Here is a 7,690-nt window from a genome sequence, read left to right as displayed (position 1 = left end):
GGGAAGATTAAGATGTCAAAAACTGATGATCTAGACAGTTAAAAGCTTCTGGTACTGGAGCCTATGTAGTGAGAAAGAGGTGCAGATGAGGGAGAAAAAGGAGGAGGAAGATTTAAGGTTTTCTTCAGGGAAATTAATTTCAATCTTGTTGTATTTTTGCCAATTTCCGGTTGACAAATGCATGCACAGAAAGAAAGAATTTTAATAAGTGTTTATGATAACATTCTCGTGAATGAAGTTAATGACATTAACCTCTTGTGGGCCCTAATAAAGGCCCCAGATCTATAACCGTTTGTGAGAATCTAAGGTAAAATAGCAGTGTTTGGAATGGGAAAAGGAGCATAATGCCCGATGCATCACATCAGAGGAGTCACAGCATTGCCTAGATTATCACAGAGGCTGTTCTTGCAAAAGAAGGCTTCCCTTTGAGATACATTTGCAAGTTCATTAAAATGGGGCCTATACAGGTGTATCTCAGAGATATTGCAGGTTCAGTTCCAGACCATTGCAATAAAGCAAATACTGCAATAAAGCAAGTCACACAAATATTTTGGTTTCCCAGCACGTCTAAAAGTTATGCTTACACTATACTGTAGTCTATTAAGTGTGCAATAGCACCATGTCTAAAACCAGTGTACATACCTTAATTTAAAAATACTTTATTGCTAAAAGATGCTAGCCATCATCTGAGCCTTCGGCGAGTCGTAATCTTTTTGCTGATGGAGGGTCTTGCCTCAATGTTGATGGCTGCTGACTGATCAGGGTGGTGGTTGCTGAAGGCAGGGGTGGCTGTGGCAATTTCTTAAAATAAGACAGCAGTGAAGCTTGCTGCATTGATTGACTCTTCCTTTCATGAGGGATTTCTCTGTAGCATGCGATGCTGTTTGATAGCATTTTACCCACAGTAGAACTTCTTTCAAAATTGGAGTCAGTCCTCTCAAACCCTGCCGCTGCCTTATCAACTAAGTTTATGCAATATTCTAAACCCTTTGTTGTCATTTCAACAATGTTCACAGCATCTTCACCAGGAGCAGATTCCATCTCAAGAAACCACTTTCTTTGCTCATCCCTAAGCAGCAACTCCTCCTCCATTAAAAGTTTTATCACGAGATTGTGGCAATTCCATCACATCTCCAGGCGCCACTTCTAATTCTAGTTCTCTTGCTATTTCCACCACATCTGCAGTGACTTACTTCCTCCACTGAAGTCTCGAACCACTCAAAGTCCTCCAAGAGGGTTGGAATCAACTTCTTCCAAACTCCTGTTAATGTTGATATTTTGACCTCCTCCCATGAATCACAATGAATGTTCTTAATGGCATCTAGAATGGTGAATCCTTTCCAGAAAGTTTTCAATTTACTTTGCCCAGCTCCATCAGCGGAATCACTATCTCTGGCAGCTCTAGCCTTACGAAATGTATTTCTTAAATAATAAGACCTGGAAAGTCGAAATTACTCCTTGATCCATGGGCTGCAGAACGGAGGTTGTGTTAGCAGGCGTGAAAACAACATTAATTTCGTTGTACTGGTCCATCAGAGCTCTTGGGTGACCAGGTGCATTGTCAATGCGCAGTAATCTTTTGAAAGGAGTCTTTTTTTTTTGAGCAGTAGGTCTCAACAGTGGGCTTGGAATATTCAGTGAACCATGTTGTAAACAGATGTGCTGTCATCCAGGCTTTGTTCCATTTACAGAGTGCAGGCAGAGTAGATTTAGCATCATTCTTAAGGGCCCTAGGATTTTCAGAAGGGTAAATGAGCACTGGCTTCAACTTAAAGCCCCCACCCTAGCAAGGGAGTCAGCCTGTCCTTTGAAGCTTTGAAGCCAGGCATTGACTTCTCCTCTCTAGCTATGAAAGTCCTAGATGGCATCTTCTTCCAAGATAAGGCTGTTTCGTCTACATTGAAAATCTGTCATTTAGTGTAGCCACCTTCCTCAACTATCTTAGCTAGATCTTCTGGATAACTTGCTGCAGCTTCTACATCAGCACCTGCTGCTTCACCTTGCACTTTTATGTTATGGAGACAGCTTCTTTCCTTAAACCTCATGAAGCAACCTCTGCTAGCTTCAGATTTTCCTTCTGCAGCTTCCTCACCTCTCTCAGCCTTCATAGAACTGAAGAGAGTTCGGGCCTTGCTCTGGATTAGGCTTTGGCTTAAGGGAATGTGGTGGCTGCTTTGGTCTTCTATCCAGACCACTAAAACTTTCTCCATATCAGCAGTAAGGCTGTTTCGCTTTTTTCTCCTTCGTGTGTTCATTGGAGTAGCACTTTTAATTTCCTTCAAGAACTTTTCCTTTGCATCCACAACTTGGCTAACTGTTTGGCGCAAGGGGCCTAGCTTTCGGCCTGTCTGGACTTTCGACGTGCCTTCCTCACTAAGCTTAGTCATTTCTAGCTTTTGATTTCAAGTGAGAGACATGCGACTCTTCCTTTCACCTGAACACTTAGAGGCCATTGTAGGGTTATTAACTGGCCTAATTTCAATATTGTTGTGTCTCAGGGAACAGAGAGGCCTGAGGAGAGGGAGCGAGATGGAGGAGTGGCCGGTTGGTGGAGCAGTCAGAACACACACATTGATCGATTAAGTTCTCCGTCTTATATGGGCGCAGTTTGTGGCACTCCAAAACAATTACAATAGTAACATCAAAGACCACTGATCACAGATCACCGTAAGATATAATAATAATGAAAAAGTTTGAAATGTTGTGGTAATTACCAAAATGTGACACAGAGACATGAAGTGAGCACATGCTGTTGGAAAAAGGACACCAATAGGCTTGCTCAATGCAGGGTTGCCACAAACTTTCAATTTGTGAAGACTGCACCATCTGCAGAGCGCAATAAAGTGAAGCACAATAAAACGAGGTATACCTATATCTACTAAAAATCTTGCAAAATAAGTTGATGCTAAAGTTCCTTAGTTTCATGATCTAACAGGTGTTCCAGTGCTGACTTGAATGGAGGCAAGATATTACCAAAGTACTTCCCCACAGCTTTACGGTGAGAGGTTTCCAAAACATAAATGTGGTTTTGCTGTTCTAATATCAGGTATTTCATTTGCTGAGCAATTTCATCTGGGTTTCACAGTTTGATATGAGGTTGCTTTTTCAGTGTTCTCTGAGGCCTTCAGTTCCCCTGTGGATGGTTTAGATCCTTCTCACTGATGTCCTGGGAGAGTGGGCTCATCACTGTGATGCAGGGTTTTCCATGGTGGCTCCATTTCGGTCCCTGTTTGCAGCCTTTCCACTCTGTACAAAACACTCAAATATCCCCAGGGCCGGCCAGCTTGTACCACAGCAGCTCTCCAGCTGGCTGGTTAGGGCAGCACCTGGGAGACAGGCCACCTGGACTCCAGTCTCTGGGCACCTGAAGACTTATACCTGTTATAAATAGCTGAACAGCTTCAGCAGGAGTGGAGAGCAGGCTGCATATTCTATGTTAGGTTGTCTGAGGATAAGGCTTTTTTCCTGGGAGATGACTTCATACCCTCTCAGGAGAAAGCAAGATTTGTGTGGGTGAGGCTGAAGAGTTTCAGCTGGGCTGAAGCTGTTCTCTTTGTATCCCCTTCATCTTGGTGAATTATTTAACCCCTTGGGCTGATGAAAATTCATTGCTTCACTTTGATGTAACAGTAAGGCCTGACTCCTCTCTTACACTAACTTTCCAGATTCAAAAGTTTATGATTTCTGCATTTAATTTCAGCCCTGTCTTTCTCCACTGCCCATTATTAAGCCAACAGATGTAACAGAACAAGGTCAAAATGCTCATCAATAATTGTTACATTTTTCTGACAAATTTTGCTATGAAGTAGCTGTTGAAGTTATCTGCAAATGCAGTAATTTCCATAGCAAACATTATGAAGGAAAATAGATTCTTTATGTCTTTTTCATTTATGTACTTATTTTAACACCATTACCCCCCAAATGCCAAAGTCCATTTTTCTGACAAAGGGAATTATTCTCAAACAGAAGAGAAATATAGGTAAGGCTGAAGCATTCAGCCATGAAAATCAATAACTCCTTATTAACAGTGCCTACTGGACCCTCCAGGTTTCACATTCCTTTGACTGTGTGTTTATTATTAGACATAGTTTACCGGTCCAGCACCCAGCCAGCCAGCACCTGTGCACCCAGGCAGGTGACAGGGCAAGGTCAGATGCCTGTAGGCCCACTACCCTCATGATGCTGGGATGCCTTGGTTCCTACAGGGAGGAAAGCCCAGTTTGGGGGCTGAATGGATGTGATGGGGTGCCCCAAGAAACACCTGCATGGAGGTATCAGAGGGATGCAGTGTTATAATGAACATGAACAAATCTAGATACAGCTTTTGGTGCTACACACTACACATAGGAAATGAAAATTACTGCTAGAAAGAGCTCACAACCTGGAAGATAAGATGTACCAGGCAGTTGAAGGAATCTGAGGTAGCAGAAAAAAATATTTATTGGATGATATTTATGGAAGCATTCTACAGATGCGGTAAGCCAAATGGTGGCAGGACAAGCAGGGCTTTCATTTGAATTGCTGCAGCTGGGGGTAAATGATATTCTAAACGCAAATAATTTCAAAATAAAAAAGAAATGGGTGAAAAGAATGGCAGTAAATTCATAGTTCCCCTATACATGTGTAAACTCTGTTGAATGGAGCAAAATATTACTGCATACTGTCAACAGTTGAATCCTAACCCTTAAGAAGTAGGTTGCAGCATTTCCAAGTATGGACTCGTTCCCCAAAATATCAGCAGATTAAATAATTTAAAAACATGTATCACCCTTTCACTCAAATAAACAGTCCCTCAAGGGGTCTCTGTATACTTGATTTATGCAGTGTCACAGCCATGTAAGTTACATGCTGTGACTTTCATTGGCTCTACTGAGGTACAGATGGAAAATAAATGAGCCTGCAATGTGTCAGATAGTAAGGCAAAGGACATTAGAAGGGAAAACTGAAGTGCAAATGCTGGTGGGTGGCTTGCTAGGTCACTAGTAGGAAGGCCTCTGTCCTACAGGAATCTTCACAGCATCCAGGGAGAAAACAATGGAAGAAAAATTGCAAGTGGCACAAAAGCTCTATTCTAAAAAAAAACAAAACAAAAAAACCCAAAAAAACAAACATAAAAAAAAAATACGTGGGGGAAACCAAATTGATACAAAAACATAGAAAGCTTTTCTGTACCAGATGGTATTCTTCCAGCCAATCTCTGTGCACAGCACATATTACACTGCCTTGGCTGCCTCAGGCTCTAGAGAAGCAAGTACCGTGGGCAAAGCAATGCAAATGGCCTTGTTTACACACATTTTATTTGCTACAAGTTATGCTGGTGTTTGCACAGTTGTTCAAAGAAGTCACTTTATAAGCACTCATTCACTGGACATATTCATGCAAGAATGTATTTTGCTAGCATCTCCACCTTCCTAAAAATTCAGGGACCCAGTAGGGTATCAGAAGCTGTTCTGTGCACCTTGTGCAGTCACTGAACTTGAGTCAGGAAGCAGCTGAAGTAGCTGAGACTGAATAGTCTGCATGCTGAGAAAAGAACAAGCCAGGCCTCCTCTTATCAGCAGTGTCCTGCCATTATGCTGGAGAAAGACTTAGCTTGGCTCTTCCTATCCAGGTGAGTGCTGAATTCTTGCATTGCTGTGGTGCAACCTTAACAAATGAATCAATACAACTGAGGGATCTAGAAGCAGATCCTTCTAAAATGGACCTTTCTGTCCTGCCCTGTAGCCTGGATAAGCGTGAAAGTAGGACATATCCTTAGGGCGCTCCCTGTGCCTTACAGCCAATGGATGGCTGAGCTCTGTGTCTATGCACAGTGCAGGAGCCATTCTTCTTAATATTGTTTCCAACCTGAGGAGCCATGTACCTAAGTCATGTGTACATAATTATGTTAAAGCTCTTACTGGGGCATTTATGTCCCTTTTTTAGGCCTAGACTTTAGGAGTTCAAGTGTGATTGACTTTCAGAAGGACTTAAGATCTCAAAAGGCTATTGAACCTCTCAAACCAAGATTTAGAAGCCTAAACTGTTTAGGTGCCCTTGAAAATGTTATCTCCAAATGCCTCCGCCAAAGTCAACGGAAGTTGCCAACCTGACAAAAGTGGTCAAAAATGAGACCAGAAACGCAAGGATTCAGTGGATTTTAGTTTCACAATGTCTTCATTGTACTATCTTACATTTTAACTCCCTATGAAACAGAATATCAAATAAAACCTACTTGTAGCAGTTGTTAAAACATGTCTTTTTTTTTTTTTTTTTTTTTTTTTTTTTTTTTTTTTTTTACCCTGCGGTGGCACTCACAGGAGCTTTTTCCCCTTCTCACAGCTATACTTGAATGTTGTGGGGGTGTTCAGGCAGTTTAGATCTGCTGACTGATTTATCATAGACAAGATGACGTTGCCAGGCCCAGAAGAGGCTAAATTTTTCATTGTACACGAGTATTTTTAGTGAACATCACTTCATTATGTCAGTTCGGGTGCAGTTCCACTTAAGGTGACAGAGGTAATTTTCATGGACATGGGGAGTCCTTGAAAATCTCCCCCTGTATTTCCTTTAGGCAAGAAAAGCAGAGCAAAATTTCATAGTCAGCGAGCAGCCCTCAGAAAGAGCAAAGGAAATCCGCTGTGTGACAGAGGAAGCCTTCTTCTCACCCTCTCTTCAAACACACCACAACTGCACCCCTCTCTCTACACTGGAAATGTATGTGTGGAATTGCCCCTACCTCCACAGCCCCTGGAAAATTAGTTTTTTCATGACAAGGAACCAGCAGGTAGTAACAGAGAAGAATGCAAAGACCTTTATAAGAAGCTGAATTTCCTAAATCCCAAATTTCCGACCCTGGCACACAGCAAAGGCTATGTGGCCAGGACTGGCTCCACTGTCAGGTTAAAGCACACAGATTATGCTCAGTGTTTTGAATTAATGAATAGGGATTAATTTTATTGAAAAAAGTATTACTGGTGATCTCGTGGGAGCAGTCATGTACTGTTCTTGGCAGAATTCCTTCACTGTCTAGTTAATAGCTTTAGTTTCAGACACTGTTGACCCAGTGATATCTTTGAGGGGAGATAGATGATGAAATTAATTTTTCTTCTAATCTTTGATTAAATAGGACAATGACTTACTTGAATTGATACACATGCTGTCAGACCTGCTTGAAGAGAAGAGGCAAGAGGAAGGGACAGAGCATCTTTCAGTTACAGTGCTCTTTCTTGTGAAACAAATTTCTCATTTTGGTAAGTGGCTCAAGATCTCAGGCTCCTATTCTAACTGAATATTAGCTTTAGGACTGAGTTTAATCAATAAAATACCTCGTCCAAGAAGTAAATTAATCCTGGTAAGTAGATTTTAGTAGTTCTCTGCAGTTAATGTAACCTAGTGTAAGGGATTTCATGAATTTCCATGACAATATGCCCACTTCTGTGCACCATTCTCCATTCTGAGACTTCCAGGCACTGAGTTTGAAAGTCATGTAACATCTCCTCTGCATGAAGTAGAGACAAAAGCAATAGCCACCAGACACAATTCTCTGATGTGTTTTAAATCTGCAAAATGTTACTGATAAAATGCAGGTAGGTAAAAAGCATTAGCAACTAGGCTCATTTTATTTTTATTTACATAGAAAAATCCTACACATCTGAAATATTAAGCAGGGCATTGTGCACAAACTCAGTTGTAGCAGATACATCTGTTC

At 41.5% G+C, this 7,690-nt stretch overlaps 1 pseudogene; it reads right to left on the bottom strand.

Moving 5' to 3' along the window:
• Window positions 1-546: 546 nt before the first annotated feature.
• Window positions 547-2,453, bottom strand: LOC135329901 (tigger transposable element-derived protein 1-like; annotated as a pseudogene).
• Window positions 2,454-7,690: the final 5,237 nt, after the last annotated feature.

This window comes from Dromaius novaehollandiae, chromosome 1, assembly GCF_036370855.1.
Source record: "Dromaius novaehollandiae isolate bDroNov1 chromosome 1, bDroNov1.hap1, whole genome shotgun sequence".
Taxonomy (NCBI): Eukaryota; Metazoa; Chordata; class Aves; order Casuariiformes; family Dromaiidae; genus Dromaius; species Dromaius novaehollandiae.
This window is presented reverse-complemented; position numbering and strand designations above follow the sequence as displayed.